The following is a 20961-nucleotide window of genomic DNA, read 5'->3' as shown; positions in this document are numbered from 1 at the left end:
AAGACATGTAATAAAAAGAAACAACCAAAGATGCCATACTATAGTATGGCAAAAAATGTCAAAATATAGCATGTCCCAAAAACAGTTTAAAACACATAGCCATTCCAACGCAAAGATTTTTGCAAAAACGGCCAAAATCACCAGGAAAATGCATGTCGAAAAAATGAGGCAAGGCTATAGTATGGCAAGAATGTCAAAAAATGACATGTCCAAAAAACAACTGAAAACACCTCAAAACAAAAGAGTGTGCCGAAACACGCCATACCATAGAATATTGCAAAAATGGTAAAACAAAAACAAAAAAAAACACTATAATAATGCATGTTGGATTGACAGAAATGGCAAGGCTATAGTATGGCAAAAATGTCAAAATATGACATGTCACAAAAAGAGCTGAAAACACCTCAAGACAGTATTAAATAGCATGCCAAGACACACCATGGCATAGATTTTTGTAAAAACAGCCAAAAACACCAGAATAATGCATGTTGACACAACGACCGAAACAGCAAGGCTATAGTATGGCAAAAATGTCAAAATATGACATGTCCCAAAAAGAGCTGAAAATACCTCTAAACAGCATGAAATAGCGTGCCAAGACACGCCATAGCATAGATTTTTGCAAAAATGGCCCAAAACACCAAAATAATGCATGTTGAAAAAATGACCGAGAAGGCAAGGCAATGGCAAAAATGTCAAAATATGACATGTCGCAAAAACAGCTGAAAACACCTCAAAACATAATAAAAGAGCCAATCAGGACATGCCATAGCATAGATTTTTGCAAAACTGGCCAAAAACACCATAATAATGCATGTTGAAAAAATGACCAAGAAGGCAAGGCTATGGTATGGCAAAAATATCAAAATATGACATGTCCCAAAAACAACTGACAACACCTCAAAACATAATAAAAGAGCCAGTCAGGACATGCCATAGCATAGATTTTTGCAAAAATGGCCAAAAACACCAAAATAATGCATGTTGAAAAAATGACCACGAAGGCAAGGCTATAGTATGGCAAAAATGTCAAAATATGACATGTCCCAAAAACAGCTGAAAACACCTCTAAACAGCATACAAGAGCATGCCAAGACACGCCATAGCATAGAATGTTGCAAAAACTATCAAAATCACTAGAATAATGCATGTTGAAAAAATGTCCGAAAAGGCAAGTCTACAGTATGGCAAAAATGTCAAAATATGACATGTCCCAAAAACAGCTGGAAACACCTCAAAACACCATAAAAGAGCGTGCCAAGACACACCATTGCATAGAATGTTGCAAAAACTATCAAAATCACCAGAATAATGCATGTTGAAAAAATGACTGAAAAGGCAAGGCTATAGTATGGCAAAAATATCAAAATATGACATGTCCCAAAAACAGCTGGAAACACCTCAAAACAGCATAAAAGAGCGTGCCAAGACACGCCATAGCATAGAATGTTGCAAAAACTATCAAAATCACCAGAATAATGCATGTTGAAAAAATGACCGAAAAGGCAAGGCTATAGTATGGCAAAAATGTCAAAATATGACATGTCCCAAAAACAGCTGAAAACACCTCAAAACAGGATAAAAGAGCGTGACAAGACATGCCAATGCAAAGATTTTTGCAAAAACCACCTAAATCACCTTAAAAATGCATGTTGAAAAAATGACCGAAAAGGCAAGGCTATAGTATGGCAAAAATGTCAAAATATGACATGTCCCAAAAACAGCTGGAAACACCTCAAAACAGCATAAAATAGCGTGCCAAGACATGCCAATGCAAAGATTTTTGCAAAAACCACCTAAATCACCTTAAAAATGCATGTTGAAAAAATGACCGAAAAGGCAAGGCTATAGTATGGCAAAAATGTCAAAATATGACATGTCCCAAAAACAGCTGAAAACACCTCAAAACAGGATAAAAGAGCATGCCAAGACATGCCAATTGAAAGATTTTTGCAAAAACCACCTAAATCACCTTAAAAATGCATGTTGAAAAAATGACCGAAAAGGCAAGGCTATAGTATGGCAAAAATGTCAAAATATGACATGTCCCAAAAACAGCTGGAAACACCTCAAAACAGCATAAAAGAGCGTGCCAAGACATGCCATAGCATAGAATGTTGCAAAAACCACCTAAATCACCTTAAAAATGCATGTTGAAAAAATGACCGAAAAGGCAAGGCTATAGTATGGCAAAAATGTCAAAATATGACATGTCCCAAAAACAGCTGGAAACACCTCAAAACACCATAAAAGAGCGTGCCAAGACACGCCATAGCATAGAATGTTGCAAAAACTATCAAAATCACCAGAATAATGCATGTTGAAAAAATGACCGAAAAGGCAAGGCTATAGTATGGCAAAAATGTCAAAATATGACATGTCCCAAAAACAGCTGAAAACACCTCAAAACAGGATAAAAGAGCATGCCAAGACATGCCAATTGAAAGATTTTTGCAAAAACAACCTAAATCACCTTAAAAATGCATGTTGAAAAAATGACCGAAAAGGCAAGGCTATAGTATGGCAAAAATGTCAAAATATGACATGTCCCAAAAACAGCTGGAAACACCTCAAAACAGCATAAAATAGCGTGCCAAGACACACCATTGCATAGAATGTTGCAAAAACTATCAAAATCACCAGAATAATGCATGTTGAAAAAATGACTGAAAAGGCAAGGCTATAGTATGGCAAAAATGTCAAAATATGACATGTCCCAAAAACAGCTGGAAACACCTCAAATCATCATAAAAGAGCGTGCCAAGACACACCATTGCATAGAATGTTGCAAGAACCACCTAAATCACCTTAAAAATGCATGTTGAAAAAATGACCGAAACGGCAAGGCTATAGTAGGGCAAAAATGTCAAAATATGACATGTCCCAAAAACAGCTGAAAACACCTCAAAACAGGATAAAAGAGCATGCCAAGACATGCCAATGCAAAGATTTTTGCAAAAACCACCTAAATCACCTTAAAAATGCATGTTGAAAAAATGACCGAAAAGGCAAGGCTATAGTATGGCAAAAATGTCAAAATATGACATGTCCCAAAAACAGCTGGAAACACCTCAAAACAGGATAAAAAAGCGTGCCAAGGCACACCATAGCATAGAATGTTGCAAAAACCACCCAAATCACCTTAAAAATGCATGTTGAAAAAATGACCGAAAAGGCAAGGCTATAGTATGGCAAAAATGTCAAAATATGACATGTCCCAAAAACAGCTGGAAACACCTCAAAACAGGATAAAAGAGCATGCCAAGACATGCCAATGCAAAGATTTTTGCAAAAACAACCTAAATCACCTTAAAAATGCATGTTGAAAAAATGACCGAAAAGGCAAGGCTATAGTATGGCAAAAATGTCAAAATATGACATGTCCCAAAAACAGCTGGAAACACCTCAAAACAGCATAAAAGAGCGTGCCAAGACACGCCATAGCATAGAATGTTGCAAAAACTATCAAAATCACCAGAATAATGCATGTTGAAAAAATGACCGAAAAGGCAAGGCTATAGTATGGCAAAAATGTCAAAATATGACATGTCCCAAAAACAGCTGAAAACACCTCAAAACAGGATAAAGGAGCATGCCAAGATATGCCAATGCAAAGATTTTTGCAAAAACCACCTAAATCACCTTAAAAATGCATGTTGAAAAAATGACCGAAAAGGCAAGGCTATAGTATGGCAAAAATGTCAAAATATGACATGTCCCAAAAACAGCTGAAAACACCTCAAAACAGGATAAAAGAGCATGCCAAGACATGCCAATTGAAAGATTTTTGCAAAAACAACCTAAATCACCTTAAAAATGCATGTTGAAAAAATGACCGAAAAGGCAAGGCTATAGTATGGCAAAAATGTCAAAATATGACATGTCCCAAAAACAGCTGGAAACACCTCAAAACAGCATAAAAGAGCGTGCCAAGACACACCATAGCATAGAATGTTGCAAAAACCACCTAAATCACCTGAAAAATGCATGTTGAAATGATGACCGAAAAGGCAAGGCTATAGTATGGCAAAAATGTCAAAATATGACATGTCCCAAAAACAGCTGGAAACACCTCAAAACAGCATAAAAGAGCGTGCCAAGACACACCATAGCATAGAATGTTGCAAAAACCACCTAAATCACCTTAAAAATGCATGTTGAAAAAATGACCGAAAAGGCAAGGCTATAGTATGGCAAAAATGTCAAAATATGACATGTCCCAAAAACAGCTGGAAACACCTCAAAACAGCATAAAATAGCGTGCCAAGACATGCCAATGCAAAGATTTTTGCAAAAACCACCTAAATCACCTTAAAAATGCATGTTGAAAAAATGACCGAAAAGGCAAGGCTATAGTATGGCAAAAATGTCAAAATATGACATGTCCCAAAAACAGCTGGAAACACCTCAAAACAGCATAAAAGAGCGTGCCAAGGCACACCATAGCATAGAATGTTGCAAAAACCACCTAAATCACCTTAAAAATGCATGTTGAAAAAATGACCGAAAAGGCAAGGCTATAGTATGGCAAAAATGTCAAAATATGACATGTCCCAAAAACAGCTGGAAACACCTCAAAACACCATAAAAGAGCGTGCCAAGACACGCCATAGCATAGAATGTTGCAAAAACTATCAAAATCACCAGAATAATGCATGTTGAAAAAATGACCGAAAAGGCAAGGCTATAGTTAGGCAAAAATGTCAAAATATGACATGTCCCAAAAACAGCTGGAAACACCTCAAAACAGCATAAAAGAGCGTGCCAAGACATGCCAATGCAAAGATTTTTGCAAAAACCACCTAAATCACCTTAAAAATGCATGTTGAAAAAATGACCGAAAAGGCAAGGCTATAGTATGGCAAAAATGTCAAAATATGACATGTCCCAAAAACAGCTGGAAACACCTCAAAACACCATAAAAGAGCGTGCCAAGACACGCCATAGCATAGAATGTTGCAAAAACTATCAAAATCACCAGAATAATGCATGTTGAAAAAATGACCGAAAAGGCAAGGCTATAGTATGGCAAAAATGTCAAAATATGACATATCCCAAAAAAAGTGGCTGGAAACACCTCAAAACAGCATAAAAGAGCGTGCCAAGACATGCCAATGCAAAGATTTTTGCAAAAACCACCTAAATCACCTTAAAAATGCATGTTGAAAAAATGACCGAAAAGGCAAGGCTATAGTATGGCAAAAATGTCAAAATATGACATGTCCCAAAAACAGCTGGAAACACCTCAAAACACCATAAAATAGCGTGCCAAGACATGCCAATGCAAAGATTTTTGCAAAAACCACCTAAATCACCTTAAAAATGCATGTTGAAAAATGACCGAAAAGGCAAGGCTATAGTATGGCAAAAATGTCAAAATATGACATGTCCCAAAAACAGCTGGAAACACCTCAAAACAGCATAAAAGAGCGTGCCAAGGCACACCATAGCATAGAATGTTGCAAAAACCACCTAAATCACCTTAAAAATGCATGTTGAAAAAATGACCGAAAAGGCAAGGCTATAGTATGGCAAAAATGTCAAAATATGACATGTCCCAAAAACAGCTGGAAACACCTCAAAACACCATAAAAGAGCGTGCCAAGACACGCCATAGCATAGAATGTTGCAAAAACTATCAAAATCACCAGAATAATGCATGTTGAAAAAATGACCGAAAAGGCAAGGCTATAGTATGGCAAAAATGTCAAAATATGACATATCCCAAAAAACGGCTGGAAACACCTCAAAACAGCATAAAAGAGCGTGCCAAGACATGCCAATGCAAAGATTTTTGCAAAAACCACCTAAATCACCTTAAAAATGCATGTTGAAAAAATGACCGAAAAGGCAAGGCTATAGTATGGCAAAAATGTCAAAATATGACATGTCCCAAAAACAGCTGGAAACACCTCAAAACAGCATAAAAGAGCGTGCCAAGACATGCCAATGCAAAGATTTTTGCAAAAACCACCTAAATCACCTTAAAAATGCATGTTGAAAAAATGACCGAAAAGGCAAGGCTATAGTATGGCAAAAATGTCAAAATATGACATGTCCCAAAAACAGCTGGAAACACCTCAAAACAGCATAAAATAGCGTGCCAAGACATGCCAATGCAAAGATTTTTGCAAAAACCACCTAAATCACCTTAAAAATGCATGTTGAAAAAATGACCGAAAAGGCAAGGCTATAGTATGGCAAAAATGTCAAAATATGACATGTCCCAAAAACAGCTGGAAACACCTCAAAACAGGATAAAAGAGCATGCCAAGACATGCCAATTGAAAGATTTTTGCAAAAACCACCTAAATCACCTTAAAAATGCATGTTGAAAAAATGACCGAAAAGGCAAGGCTATAGTATGGCAAAAATGTCAAAATATGACATGTCCCAAAAACAGCTGGAAACACCTCAAAACAGCATAAAAGAGCGTGCCAAGGCACACCATAGCATAGAATGTTGCAAAAACCACCTAAATCACCTTAAAAATGCATGTTGAAAAAATGACCGAAAAGGCAAGGCTATAGTATGGCAAAAATGTCAAAATATGACATGTCCCAAAAACAGCTGGAAACACCTCAAAACAGCATAAAAGAGCGTGCCAAGACACGCCATAGCATAGAATGTTGCAAAAACTATCAAAATCACCAGAATAATGCATGTTGAAAAAATGACCGAAAAGGCAAGGCTATAGTATGGCAAAAATGTCAAAATATGACATATCCCAAAAAACGGCTGGAAACACCTCAAAACAGCATAAAAGAGCGTGCCAAGACATGCCAATGCAAAGATTTTTGCAAAAACCACCTAAATCACCTTAAAAATGCATGTTGAAAAAATGACCGAAAAGGCAAGGCTATAGTATGGCAAAAATGTCAAAATATGACATATCCCAAAAAACGGCTGGAAACACCTCAAAACAGCATAAAAGAGCGTGCCAAGACATGCCAATGCAAAGATTTTTGCAAAAACCACCTAAATCACCTTAAAAATGCATGTTGAAAAAATGACCGAAAAGGCAAGGCTATAGTATGGCAAAAATGTCAAAATATGACATGTCCCAAAAACAGCTGGAAACACCTCAAAACAGCATAAAAGAGCGTGCCAAGACATGCCAATGCAAAGATTTTTGCAAAAACCACCTAAATCACCTTAAACATGCATGTTGAAAAAATGACCGAAAAGGCAAGGCTATAGTATGGCAAAAATGTCAAAATATGACATGTCCCAAAAACAGCTGGAAACACCTCAAAACAGCATAAAAGAGCGTGCCAAGGCACACCATAGCATAGAATGTTGCAAAAACCACCTAAATCACCTTAAAAATGCATGTTGAAAAAATGACCGAAAAGGCAAGGCTATAGTATGGCAGAAATGTCAAAATATGACATGTCCCAAAAACAGCTGGAAACACCTCAAAACACCATAAAAGAGCGTGCCAAGACACGCCATAGCATAGAATGTTGCAAAAACTATCAAAATCACCAGAATAATGCATGTTGAAAAAATGACCGAAAAGGCAAGGCTATAGTATGGCAAAAATGTCAAAATATGACATATCCCAAAAAACGGCTGGAAACACCTCAAAACAGCATAAAAGAGCGTGCCAAGACATGCCAATGCAAAGATTTTTGCAAAAACCACCTAAATCACCTTAAAAATGCATGTTGAAAAAATGACCGAAAAGGCAAGGCTATAGTATGGCAAAAATGTCAAAATATGACATGTCCCAAAAACAGCTGGAAACACCTCAGAACAGCATAAAAGAGCATGCCAAGACACGCCATAGCATAGAATGTTGCAAAAACTATCAAAATCACCAGAAAAATGCATGTTGAAAAAATGACCGAAAAGGCAAGGCTATAGTATGGCAAAAATGTCAAAATATGACATGTCCCAAAAACAGCTGGAAACACCTCAAAACAGCATAAAAAAGCGTGCCAAGGCACACCATAGCATAGAATGTTGCAAAAACCACCTAAATCACCTTAAAAATGCATGTTGAAAAAATGACCGAAAAGGCAAGGCTATAGTATGGCAAAAATGTCAAAATATGACATGTCCCAAAAACAGCTGGAAACACCTCAAAACACCATAAAAGAGCGTGCCAAGACACGCCATAGCATAGAATGTTGCAAAAACTATCAAAATCACCAGAATAATGCATGTTGAAAAAATGACCGAAAAGGCAAGGCTATAGTATGGCAAAAATGTCAAAATATGACATATCCCAAAAAAAGTGGCTGGAAACACCTCAAAACAGCATAAAAGAGCGTGCCAAGACATGCCAATGCAAAGATTTTTGCAAAAACCACCTAAATCACCTTAAAAATGCATGTTGAAAAAATGACCGAAAAGGCAAGGCTATAGTATGGCAAAAATGTCAAAATATGACATGTCCCAAAAACAGCTGGAAACACCTCAAAACAGCATAAAATAGCGTGCCAAGACATGCCAATGCAAAGATTTTTGCAAAAACCACCTAAATCACCTTAAAAATGCATGTTGAAAAAATGACCGAAAAGGCAAGGCTATAGTATGGCAAAAATGTCAAAATATGACATGTCCCAAAAACAGCTGGAAACACCTCAAAACAGCATAAAAGAGCGTGCCAAGGCACACCATAGCATAGAATGTTGCAAAAACCACCTAAATCACCTTAAAAATGCATGTTGAAAAATGACCGAAAAAGGCAAGGCTATAGTATGGCAAAAATGTCAAAATATGACATGTCCCAAAAACAGCTGGAAACACCTCAAAACACCATAAAAGAGCGTGCCAAGACACGCCATAGCATAGAATGTTGCAAAAACTATCAAAATCACCAGAATAATGCATGTTGAAAAAATGACCGAAAAGGCAAGGCTATAGTATGGCAAAAATGTCAAAATATGACATATCCCAAAAAACGGCTGGAAACACCTCAAAACAGCATAAAAGAGCGTGCCAAGACATGCCAATGCAAAGATTTTTGCAAAAACCACCTAAATCACCTTAAAAATGCATGTTGAAAAAATGACCGAAAAGGCAAGGCTATAGTATGGCAAAAATGTCAAAATATGACATGTCCCAAAAACAGCTGGAAACACCTCAAAACAGCATAAAAGAGCGTGCCAAGACACGCCATAGCATAGAATGTTGCAAAAACCACCTAAATCACCTTAAAAATGCATGTTGAAAAAATGACCGAAAAGGCAAGGCTATAGTATGGCAAAAATGTCAAAATATGACATGTCCCAAAAACAGCTGGAAACACCTCAAAACAGCATAAAAGAGCGTGCCAAGACATGCCAATGCAAAGATTTTTGCAAAAACCACCTAAATCACCTTAAAAATGCATGTTGAAAAAATGACCGAAAAGGCAAGGCTATAGTATGGCAAAAATGTCAAAATATGACATGTCCCAAAAACAGCTGGAAACACCTCAAAACAGCATAAAAGAGCGTGCCAAGACATGCCAATGCAAAGATTTTTGCAAAAACCACCTAAATCACCTTAAAAATGCATGTTGAAAAAATGACCGAAAAGGCAAGGCTATAGTATGGCAAAAATGTCAAAATATGACATGTCCCAAAAACAGCTGGAAACACCTCAAAACAGCATAAAATAGCGTGCCAAGACATGCCAATGCAAAGATTTTTGCAAAAACCACCTAAATCACCTTAAAAATGCATGTTGAAAAAATGACCGAAAAGGCAAGGCTATAGTATGGCAAAAATGTCAAAATATGACATGTCCCAAAAACAGCTGGAAACACCTCAAAACATCATAAAAGAGCGTGCCAAGACACGCCATAGCATAGAATGTTGCAAAAACCACCTAAATCACCTTAAAAATGCATGTTGAAAAAATGACCGAAAAGGCAAGGCTATAGTATGGCAAAAATGTCAAAATATGACATGTCCCAAAAACAGCTGGAAACACCTCAAAACAGGATAAAAGAGCGTGCCAAGACACGCCATAGCATAGAATGTTGCAAAAACAACCTAAATCACCTTAAAAATGCATGTTGAAAAAATGACCGAAAAGGCAAGGCTATAGTATGGCAAAAATGTCAAAATATGACATGTCCCAAAAAACGGCTGGAAACACCTCAAAACAGCATAAAAAAGCGTGCCAAGACATGCCAATGCAAAGATTTTTGCAAAACCACCTAAATCACCTTAAAAATGCATGTTGAAAAATGACCGAAAAGGCAAGGCTATAGTATGGCAAAAATTTCAAAATATGACATGTCCCAAAAACAGCTGAAATCACCTCAAAACAGGATAAAAGAGCATGCCAAGGCACGCCATAGCATAGGATGTTGCAAAAACCACCTAAATCACCTTAAAAATGCATGTTGAAAAAATGACCAAAAAGGCAAGGCTATAGTATGGCAAAAATGTCAAAATATGACATGTCCCAAAAACAGCTGGAAACACCTCAAAACAGCATAAAAGAGCGTGCCAAGACATGCCATAGCATAGAATGTTGCAAAAACCACCTAAATCACCTTAAAATGCATGTTGAAAAATGACCGAAAAAGGCAAGGCTATAGTATGGCAAAAATGTCAAAATATGACATGTCCCAAAAACAGCTGGAAACACCTCAAAACAGCATAAAAGAGCGTGCCAAGACATGCCAATAGCATAGAATGTTGCAAAAACCACCTAAATCACCCTAAAAAATGCATGTTGAAAAAATGACCGAAAAGGCAAGGCTATAGTATGGCAAAAATGTCAAAATATGACATGTCCCAAAAACAGCTGGAAACACCTCAAAACAGCATAAAAGAGCGTGCCGAGACATGCCATAGCATAGAATGTTGCAAAACCACCTAAATCACCTTAAAAATGCATGTTGAAAAAATGACCGAAAAGGCAAGGCTATAGTATGGCAAAAATGTCAAAATATGACATGTCCCAAAAACAGCTGGAAACACCTCAAAACATCATAAAAGAGCGTGCCAAGACATGCCATAGCATAGAATGTTGCAAAAACTACCTAAATCACCTTAATAATGCATGTTGAAAAAATGACCGAAAAGGCAAGGCTATAGTATGGCAAAAATGTCAAAATATGACATGTCCCAAAAACAGCTGGAAACACCTCAAAACAGCATAAAAGAGCGTGCCAAGACATGCCAATGCAAAGATTTTTGCAAAACCACCTAAATCACCTTAAAAATGCATGTTGAAAAAATGACCGAAAAGGCAAGGCTATAGTATGGCAAAAATGTCAAAATATGACATGTCCCAAAAACAGCTGGAAACACCTCAAAACAGCATAAAAGAGCGTGCCAAGACATGCCAATGCATAGAATGTTGCAAAAACCACCTAAATCACCTTAAAAATGCATGTTGAAAAAATGACCGAAAAGGCAAGGCTATAGTATGGCAAAAATGTCAAAATATGACATGTCCCAAAAACAGCTGGAAACACCTCAAAACAGCATAAAAGAGCGTGCCAAGACATGCCAATTGAAAGATTTTTGCAAAACCACCTAAATCACCTTAAAAATGCATGTTGAAAAAATGACCGAAAAGGCAAGGCTATAGTATGGCAAAAATGTCAAAATATGACATGTCCCAAAAACAGCTGGAAACACCTCAAAACAGCATAAAAGAGCGTGCCAAGACATGCCATAGCATAGAATGTTGCAAAACCACCTAAATCACCTTAAAAATGCATGTTGAAAAATGACCGAAAAGGCAAGGCTATAGTATGGCAAAAATGTCAAAATATGACATGTCCCAAAAACAGCTGGAAACACCTCAAAACAGCATAAAAGAGCGTGCCAAGACACGCCATAGCATAGAATGTTGCAAAACCACCTAAATCACCTTAAAAATGCATGTTGAAAAATGACCGAAAAGGCAAGGCTATAGTATGGCAAAAATGTCAAAATATGACATGTCCCAAAAACAGCTGGAAACACCTCAAAACATCATAAAAGAGCGTGCCAAGACATGCCAATGCAAAGATTTTTGCAAAAACCACCTAAATCACCTTAAACATGCATGTTGAAAAAATGACCGAAAAGGCAAGGCTATAGTATGGCAAAAATGTCAAAATATGACATGTCCCAAAAACAGCTGGAAACACCTCAAAACAGCATAAAAGAGCGTGCCAAGACATGCCAATTGAAAGATTTTGCAAAACCACCTAAATCACCTTAAAAATGCATGTTGAAAAAATGACCGAAAAGGCAAGGCTATAGTATGGCAAAAATGTCAAAATATGACATGTCCCAAAAACAGCTGGAAACACCTCAAAACATCATAAAAGAGCGTGCCAAGACATGCCAATTGAAAGATTTTTGCAAAAACAACCTAAATCACCTTAAAAATGCATGTTGAAAAATGACCGAAAAGGCAAGGCTATAGTATGCCAAAAATGTCAAAATATGACATGTCCCAAAAACAGCTGGAAACACCTCAAAACAGCATAAAAGAGCGTGCCAAGACACGCCATAGCAAAGATTTTTGCAAAAACCACCTAAATCACCTTAAAAATGCAGGTTGAAAAAATGACCGAAAAGGCAAGGCTATAGTATGGCAAAAATGTCAAAATATGACATGTCCCAAAAACAGCTGGAAACACCTCAAAACAGGATAAAAGAGCATGCCAAGACATGCCAATTGAAAGATTTTTGCAAAAACCACCTAAATCACCTTAAAAATGCATGTTGAAAAAATGACCGAAAAGGCAAGGCTATAGTATGGCAAAATGTCAAAATATGACATGTCCCAAAAACAGCTGGAAACACCTCAAAACATCATAAAAGAGCGTGCCAAGACACGCCATACCATAGAATGTTGCAAAAACCACCTAAATCACCTTAAAAAATGCATGTTGAAAAAATGACCGAAAAGGCAAGGCTATAGTATGGCAAAAATGTCAAAATATGACATTTCCCAAAAACAGCTGAAAACACCTCAAAACAGGATAAAAGAGCGTGCCAAGACATGCCATAGCATATAATGTTGCAAAAACCACCTAAATCACCTTAAAAATGCATGTTGAAAAAATGACCGAAAAGGCAAGGCTATAGTATGGCAAAATGTCAAAATATGACATGTCCCAAAAACAGCTGGAAACACCTCAAAACAGCATAAAAGAGCGTGCCAAGACATGCCAATGCAAAGATTTTTGCAAAACCACCTAAATCACCTTAAAAATGCATGTTGAAAAATGACCGAAAAGGCAAGGCTATAGTATGGCAAAATGTCAAAATATGACATGTCCCAAAAACAGCTGAAAACACCTCAAAACAGCATAAAAGAGCATGCCAAGACATGCCAATTGAAAGAATGTTGCAAAACCACCTAAATCACCTTAAAAATGCATGATGAAAACATGACCGAAAAGGCAAGGCTATAGTATGGCAAAAATGTCAAAATATGACATGTCCCAAAAACAGCTGGAAACACCTCAAAACAGCATAAAAGAGCGTGCCAAGACACACCATAGCATAGAATGTTGCAAGAACCACCTAAATCACCTTAAAAATGCATGTTGAAAATATGACCGAAAAGGCAAGGCTATAGTATGGCAAAAATGTCAAAATATGACATGTCCCAAAAACAGCTGGAAACACCTCAAAAAAGCATAAAATAGCGTGCCAAGACACGCCATAGCTTAGAATGTTTCAAAACCACCTAAATCACCTTAAAAATGCATGTTGAAAAATGACCGAAAAGGCAAGGCTATAGTATGGCAAAATGTCAAAATATGACATGTCCCAAAAACAGCTGGAAACACCTCAAAACAGCATAAAAGAGCGTGCCAAGACATGCCAATGCAAAGATTTTGCAAAACCACCTAAATCACCTTAAAAATGCATGTTGAAAAAATGACCGAAAAGGCAAGGCTATAGTATGGCAAAAATGTCAAAATATGACATGTCCCAAAAACAGCTGGAAACACCTCAAAACATCATAAAAGAGCGTGCCAAGACATGCCAATGCAAAGATTTTTGCAAAAACCACCTAAATCACCTTAAACATGCATGTTGAAAAAATGACCGAAAAGGCAAGGCTATAGTATGGCAAAAATGTCAAAATATGACATGTCCCAAAAACAGCTGGAAACACCTCAAACCATCATAAAAGAGCGTGCCAAGACATGCCATAGCATAGAATGTTGCAAAAACCACCTAAATCACCTTAAAATGCATGTTGAAAAATGACCGAAAAAGGCAAGGCTATAGTATGGCAAAAATGTCAAAATATGACATGTCCCAAAAACAGCTGGAAACACCTCAAAACAGCATAAAAGAGCGTGCCAAGACATGCCAATGCAAAGATTTTTGCAAAACCACCTAAATCACCTTAAAAATGCATGTTGAAAAATGACCGAAAAGGCAAGGCTATAGTATGGCAAAAATGTCAAAATATGACATGTCCCAAAAACAGCTGGAAACACCTCAAAACAGCATAAAAGAGCGTGCCAAGACATGCCAATTGAAAGATTTTGCAAAACCACCTAAATCACCTTAAAAATGCATGTTGAAAAAATGACCGAAAAGGCAAGGCTATAGTATGGCAAAATGTCAAAATATGACATGTCCCAAAAACAGCTGGAAACACCTCAAAACAGCATAAAAGAGCGTGCCAAGACATGCCATAGCATAGAATGTTGCAAAAACCACCTAAATCACCTTAAAAATGCATGTTGAAAAAATGACCGAAAAGGCAAGGCTATAGTATGGCAAAATGTCAAAATATGACATGTCCCAAAAACAGCTGGAAACACCTCAAAACAGCATAAAAGAGCGTGCCAAGGCACACCATAGCATAGATTGTTGCAAAAACCACCTAAATCACCTTAAAAATGCATGTTGAAAAAATGACCGAAAAGGCAAGGCTATAGTATGGCAAAAATGTCAAAATATGACATGTCCCAAAAACAGCTGAAAACACCTCAAAACAGCATAAAAGAGCATGCCAAGACATGCCAATGCAAAGATTTTTGCAAAAACCACCTAAATCACCTTAAAAATGCATGTTGAAAAAATGACCGAAAAGGCAAGGCTATAGTATGGCAAAAATGTCAAAATATGACATGTCCCAAAAACAGCTGGAAACACCTCAAAACAGCATAAAAGAGCGTGCCAAGACATGCCATAGCAAAGAATGTTGCAAAACCACCTAAATCACCTTAAAAATGCATGTTGAAAAATGACCGAAAAGGCAAGGCTATAGTATGGCAAAAATGTCAAAATATGACATGTCCCAAAAACAGCTGGAAACACCTCAAAACAGCATAAAAGAACATGCCAAGACAGGCCAATGCAAAGATTTTGCAAAAACCACCTAAATCACCTTAAAATGCATGTTGAAAAAATGACCGAAAAGGCAAGGCTATAGTATGGCAAAAATGTCAAAATATGACATGTCCCAAAAACAGCTGGAAACACCTCAAAACATCATAAAAGAGCGTGCCAAGACACGCCATAGCATAGAATGTTGCAAAAACTATCAAAATCACCAGAATAATGCATGTTGAAAACATGACCGAAAAGGCAAGGCTATAGTATGGCAAAAATGTCAAAATATGACATGTCCCAAAAACAGCTGGAAACACCTCAAAACAGCATAAAAGAGCGTGCCAAGACATGCCAATTGAAAGATTTTTGCAAAAACAACCTAAATCACCTTAAAAATGCATGTTGAAAAATGACCGAAAAGGCAAGGCTATAGTATGGCAAAAATGTCAAAATATGACATGTCCCAAAAACAGCTGGAAACACCTCAAAACAGCATAAAAGATCGTGCCAAGACATGCCATTGCAAAGATTTTTGCAAAAACCACCTAAATCACCTTAAAAAGGCATGTTGAAAAAATGACCGAAAAGGCAAGGCTATAGTATGGCAAAAATGTCAAAATATGACATGTCCCAAAAACAGCTGGAAACACCTCAAAACAGCATAAAAGAGCGTGCCAAGACACGCCATAGCATAGAATGTTGCAAAAACCACCTAAATCACCTTAAAAATGCATGTTGAAAAAATGACCGAAAAGGCAAGGCTATAGTATGGCAAAAATGTCAAAATATGACATGTCCCAAAAACAGCTGGAAACACCTCAAAACAGCATAAAAGAGCGTGCCAAGACACGCCATAGCATAGATTTTTGCAAAAACAACCTAAATCACCTTAAAAATGCATGTTGAAAAAATGACCGAAAAGGCAAGGCTATAGTATGGCAAAAATGTCAAAATATGACATGTCCCAAAAACAGCTGGAAACACCTCAAAACAGCATAAAAGAGCGTGCCAAGACATGCCAATGCAAAGATTTTTGCAAAACCACCTAAATCACCTTAAAAATGCATGTTGAAAAATGACCGAAAAGGCAAGGCTATAGTATGGCAAAAATGTCAAAATATGACATGTCCCAAAAACAGCTGGAAACACCTCAAAACAGCATAAAAGAGCGTGCCAAGACATGCCAATGCAAAGAATGTTGCAAAAACCACCTAAATCACCTTAAAAATGCATGTTGAAAAAATGACCGAAAAGGCAAGGCTATAGTATGGCAAAAATGTCAAAATATGACATGTCCCAAAAACAGCTGGAAACACCTCAAAACATCATAAAAGAGCGTGCCAAGACATGCCAATTGAATAGATTTTTGCAAAACCACCTAAATCACCTTAAAAATGCATGTTGAAAAAATGACCGAAAAGGCAAGGCTATAGTATGGCAAAATGTCAAAATATGACATGTCCCAAAAACAGCTGGAAACACCTCAAAACATCATAAAAGAGCGTGCCAAGACATGCCAATTGAAAGATTTTTGCAAAAACAACCTAAATCACCTTAAAAATGCATGTTGAAAATATGACCGAAAAGGCAAGGCTATAGTATGGCAAAAATGTCAAAATATGACATGTCCCAAAAACAGCTGGAAACACCTCAAAACATCATAAAAGAGCGTGCCAAGACATGCCAATTGAAAGATTTTTGCAAAAACCACCTAAATCACCTTAAAAATGCATGTTGAAAAAATGACCGAAAAGGCAAGGCTATAGTATGGCAAAAATGTCAAAATATGACATGTCCCAAAAACAGCTGGAAACACCTCAAAACATCATAAAACAGCGTGCCAAGACACGCCATAGCATAGAATGTTGCAAAAACCACCTAAATCACCTTAAAAATGCATGTTGAAAAAATGACCGAAAAGGCAAGGCTATAGTATGGCAAAAATGTCAAAATATGACATGTCCCAAAAACAGCTGGAAACACCTCAAAACAGCATAAAAGAGCGTGCCAAGACATGCCAATGCAGAGAGTGTTGCAAAAACGATCTAAATCACCTTAAAATAATGCATGTTGAAAAAATTACCGAAAAGGCAAGGCTATAGTATGGCAAAAATGTCAAAATATGACATGTCCCAAAAACAGCTGGAAACACCTCAAAACAGCATAAAAGAGCGTGCCAAGACATGCCAATGCAAAGATTTTTGCAAAACCACCTAAATCACCTTAAAATGCATGTTGAAAAAATGACCGAAAAGGCAAGGCTATAGTATGGCAAAAATGTCAAAATATGACATGTCCCAAAAACAGCTGGAAACACCTCAAAACACCATAAAATAGCGTGCCAAGACATGCCAATTGAAAGATTTTTGCAAAAACCACCTAAATCACCTTAAAAATGCATGTTGAAAAAATGACCGAAAAGGCAAGGCTATAGTATGGCAAAAATGTCAAAATATGACATGTCCCAAAAACAGCTGAAAACACCTCAAAACAGGATAAAAGAGCGTGCCAAGACATGCCAATTGAAAGATTTTTGCAAAAACCACCTAAATCACCTTAAAAATGCATGTTGAAAAAATGACCGAAAAGGCAAGGCTATAGTATGGCAAAAATGTCAAAATATGACATGTCCCAAAAACAGCTGAAAACACCTCAAAACAGCATAAAAGAGCGTGCCAAGACATGCCATAGCATAGATTTTTGCAAAACAACCTAAATCACCTTAAAAATGCATGTTGAAAAATGACCGAAAAGGCAAGGCTATAGTATGGCAAAATGTCAAAATATGACATGTCCCAAAAACAGCTGGAAACACCTCAAAACATCATAAAAGAGCGTGCCAAGACATGCCAATTGAATAGATTTTTGCAAAAACCAACCTAAATCACCTTAAAATGCATGTTGAAAAAATGACCGAAAAGGCAAGGCTATAGTATGGCAAAAATGTCAAAATATGACATGTCCCAAAAGCAGCTGGAAACACCTCAAAACAGCATAAAATAGCGTGCCAAGACATGCCAATGCAAAGATTTTTGCAAAAACCACCTAAATCACCTTAAAAATGCATGTTGAAAAAATGACCGAAAAGGCAAGGCTATAGTATGGCAAAAATGTCAAAATATGACATGTCCCAAAAACAGCTGGAAACACCTCAAAACATCATAAAACAGCGTGCCAAGACACGCCATAGCATAGATTGTTGCAAAACCACCTAAATCACCTTAGAATAATGCATGTTGAAAAAATGACCGAAAAGGCAAGGCTATAGTATGGCAAAATGTCAAAATATGACATGTCCCAAAAACAGCTGGAAACACCTCAAAACAGCATAAAAGAGCGTGCCAAGACATGCCAATGCAAAGATTTTTGCAAAACCACCTAAATCACCTTAAAAATGCATGTTGAAAAAATGACCGAAAAGGCAAGGCTATAGTATGGCAAAAATGTCAAAATATGACATGTCCCAAAAACAGCTGGAAACACCTCAAAACAGCATAAAAGAGCGTGCCAAGACATGCCAATGCAAAGATTTTTGCAAAAACCACCTAAATCACCTTAAAAATGCATGTTGAAAAATGACCGAAAAGGCAAGGCTATAGTATGGCAAAAATGTCAAAATATGACATGTCCCAAAAACAGCTGGAAACACCTCAAAACAGCATAAAAGAGCGTGCCAAGACATGCCATAGCATAGAATGTTGCAAAACCACCTAAATCACCTTAAAAATGCATGTTGAAAATATGACCGAAAAGGCAAGGCTATAGTATGGCAAAAATGTCAAAATATGACATGTCCCAAAAACAGCTGGAAACACCTCAAAACAGCATAAAAGAGCGTGCCAAGACATGCCAATTGAATAGATTTTTGCAAAACCACCTAAATCACCTTAAAATGCATGTTGAAAAATGACCGAAAAGGCAAGGCTATAGTATGGCAAAAATGTCAAAATATGACATGTCCCAAAAACAGCTGGAAACACCTCAAAACAGCATAAAAGAGCGTGCCAAGACATGCCAAGTGAAAGACTTTTGCAAAACCAACCTAAAACACCTTAAAAAAGCATGTTGAAAATATGACCGAAAAGGCAAGGCTATAGTATGGCAAAAATGTCAAAATATGACATGTCCCAAAAACAGCTGGAAACACCTCAAAACATCATAAAAGAGCGTGCCAAGACATGCCAATAGCATAGATTTTTGCAAAAAACAACCTAAATCACCTTAAAAATGCATGTTGAAAAAATGACCGAAAAGGCAAGGCTATAGTATGGCAAAATGTCAAAATATGACATGTCCCAAAAACAGCTGGAAACACCTCAAAACAGCATAAAAGAGCGTGCCAAGACATGCCAATGCAAAGATTTTTGCAAAACCACCTAAATCACCTTAAAAATGCATGTTGAAAAAATGACCGAAAAGGCAAGGCTATAGTATGGCAAAATGTCAAAATATGACATGTCCCAAAAACAGCTGGAAACACCTCAAAACAGCATAAAAGAGCGTGCCAAGACATGCCAATGCAAAGATTTTTGCAAAACCACCTAAATCACCTTAAAAATGCATGTTGAAAATATGACCGAAAAGGCAAGGCTATAGTATGGCAAAAATGTCAAAATATGACATGTCCCAAAAACAGCTGGAAACACCTCAAAAAAGCATAAAATAGCGTGCCAAGACATGCCAATTGAAAGATTTTTGCAAAAACCACCTAAATCACCTTAAAAATGCATGTTGAAAAAATGACCGAAAAGGCAAGGCTATAGTATGGCAAAATGTCAAAATATGACATGTCCCAAAAACAGCTGGAAACACCTCAAAACAGCATAAAAGAGCGTGCCAAGACATGCCAATGCAAAGATTTTTGCAAAACCACCTAAATCACCTTAAAAATGCATGTTGAAAAATGACCGAAAAGGCAAGGCTATAGTATGGCAAAATGTCAAAATATGACATGTCCCAAAAACAGCTGGAAACACCTCAAAACAGCATAAAAGAGCGTGCCAAGACATGCCAATAGCAAGATTTTGCAAAACCACCTAAATCACCTTAAAAATGCATGTTGAAAAATGACCGAAAAGGCAAGGCTATAGTATGGCAAAAATGTCAAAATATGACATGTCCCAAAAACAGCTGGAAACACCTCAAAACATCATAAAAGAGCGTGCCAAGACACGCCATAGCATAGAATGTTGCAAAAACCACCTAAATCACCTTAAAAATGCATGTTGAAAAAATGACCGAAAAGGCAAGGCTATAGTATGGCAAAAATGTCAAAATATGACATGTCCCAAAAACAGCTGGAAACACCTCAAAACAGCATAAAAGAGCGTGCCAAGACATGCCAATTGAAAGATTTTGCAAAAACCACCTAAATCACCTTAAAAATGCATGTTGAAAAAATGACCGAAAAGGCAAGGCTATAGTATGGCAAAATGTCAAAATATGACATGTCCCAAAAACAGCTGGAAAACACCTCAAAACAGCATAAAAGAGCGTGCCAAGACATGCCAATTGAAAGATTTTTGCAAAACCAACCTAAATCACCTTAAAATGCATGTTGAAAAAATGACCGAAAAGGCAAGGCTATAGTATGGCAAAAATGTCAAAATATGACATGTCCCAAAAACAGCTGGAAACACCTCAAAACAGCATAAAAGAGCGTGCCAAGACATGCCAATGCAAAGATTTTTGCAAAAACCACCTA

The 20961-nt window shown here is 37.1% G+C and overlaps 1 long non-coding RNA gene across 1 annotated transcript in view; it reads left to right on the top strand.

The window, feature by feature from the left end:
• Positions 1-20961, top strand: part of LOC148187485 (uncharacterized) — a 68382-nt gene that overhangs the window by 6127 nt on the left and 41294 nt on the right. The window lies entirely within an intron of this gene.

The sequence above is a fragment of the Plectropomus leopardus genome, chromosome 14 (assembly GCF_026936395.1).
Source record: "Plectropomus leopardus strain MGB_pleo_1.0 chromosome 14, ASM2693639v1, whole genome shotgun sequence".
NCBI classification, from domain to species: Eukaryota; Metazoa; Chordata; class Actinopteri; order Perciformes; family Serranidae; genus Plectropomus; species Plectropomus leopardus.
This window is presented reverse-complemented; position numbering and strand designations above follow the sequence as displayed.